The sequence below is a fragment of the Tupaia chinensis genome, unplaced genomic scaffold (assembly GCF_000334495.1).
Source record: "Tupaia chinensis unplaced genomic scaffold, TupChi_1.0 Scaffold000678_1, whole genome shotgun sequence".
NCBI classification, from domain to species: domain Eukaryota; kingdom Metazoa; phylum Chordata; class Mammalia; order Scandentia; family Tupaiidae; genus Tupaia; species Tupaia belangeri.
The window spans coordinates 762,463-764,283 of record NW_006160202.1 but is presented as its reverse complement, the minus strand read 5'-3'; positions in this window follow the sequence as shown (position 1 = coordinate 764,283).

Genomic DNA, 1,821 nt, shown 5'->3' with positions numbered 1-1,821 from the left:
TATTTGTTTATTACTTCCTGGAATTTTTTGTGTGTGAATACCCTTTGGTCGTCTATGTATACAGTTATGTCATCTGCAAATAAAGAAAATTTCACCTCATTTTTTCCTATTTGAATTTTATTCCATTTTCTGATTGCATTGGGAAGGATTTCCAACACTTTATTGAAAAGGAGAGCAGAGTGCAGATAATACACATATTTATCTTTTTAAAATTATTTATTTAATTATATTTAAAATTTTTCATATGTTCAATCACATTATTTAGCTTACAAAGTGAGCATTTCAATATGTGAAAATTTCTCCCAAGGCCATTTGATCAAAATATCTTCAACAGATAATGCCATACCTCCCCATCCCATCAATGCTATATCTCTGTATCCCTCCTCCAAATGTCCTTCCCTAGGTCCCACTCCTCCACTCACACTGCATCTGGCATTCACACCCATCTCTTGGGTTTATACAATCAGTTTTAGTCATAGAGTGCAGACACTCGGTATGTATTAAGTGGGGACATACAATGTCTCTCTGTCATAGCCTGACTTGCTTCACTCAGCAGTAAAGTTTCCATATTCTTCCACTTTCTGTCAAAAGCCAGGGTTTTGTTGGTTTTTATGACTGAATAGTATTCCACAGAGTATATGTGCCACAGTTTTTCAATCCATTCATCCATACAGGGGCATTTGGGTTGGTTCCATGACTTAGCAATTGTGAATAGTGCTGCAATAAACATTGATGTGCAAGCACTTTTCCGATTAAGAATTCCTCTGTCCTTTGGGTAGATATCAAGGAATGGGATCGCTGGATCATATGGTAGTTCTATTTGTAGATTTTTGAGGACTATCCAAATTGTTCTCCACAGTGTTCTCCTGGACGAATTTACATTCACACTAGCAGTGTAAGAGAGTTCCCCTTTCACCACACCCCCACCAACACTTATCATATTTTGTTTTGTTCTTTTTTTAAAATCTCAGACATTCTGACTGGGGTTAGGTGGTATCTCATTGGGTTTTTTTTTTAGTTCCTTATTATTTATTTATTTATTTATTTATTTATTTTTATCATCATAATCTTCTTTATATTACATTGGATTACACATAACTTTACTGTGTATTACATTGCTTTTTCTCTTTTTTAAATTTTTTTATTTTTATTTTTATTATCATCATAATCTTCTTTATATTACATTGGATTACATATGTTTTGATCTGCATTTTCTTTACGATGAGGAATGTTGAGCATTTTATCATATGCCTTTTGGCTGTTTGTATGTCATCTTTAGAGACGGTTTTTTTCACTTCCTTTTCCTATCTTTTAATTTGGTTGATCATATTTTTTCCAAACAGCTGCTTCAGTTCCTTGTGTGTTCTGTATATCAGTCTGATGTATAATTTACAAAAATATTTTCCAATTCCTTTTTTTTTTTTTTGAAGAGGTTTGTTTTTGTCATGGGGCGTGTACCCTCGCCAGACAGACAGAGAGTGACAGAGAAACAGAAAGCGAGAAATCACACCCCAGGAGGGATGACCGTGCCGCAATCTCTTCTCCTCCATTCTCCTCTCAGGATCCTGGACACACACGCACACGTGACCAGCGTGAGTTTTAAGCCACCAGGTCTGGGATGTGAACTGCAGTTGACTACATGAGAGTCCAGCGACATAGCCATTACACTAACTGCTGGTCCCAATATTTTCCAATTCTGAGGGCTGTCTATCCACACTAATTACTGTGTCTTATGCCATGCAGAAACTTCTTAGTCTGATGTAATCCCACTTGTCTATTTGGGGGATTATCGACTATGCTTTGGGGCTCTTATTTAAGAAG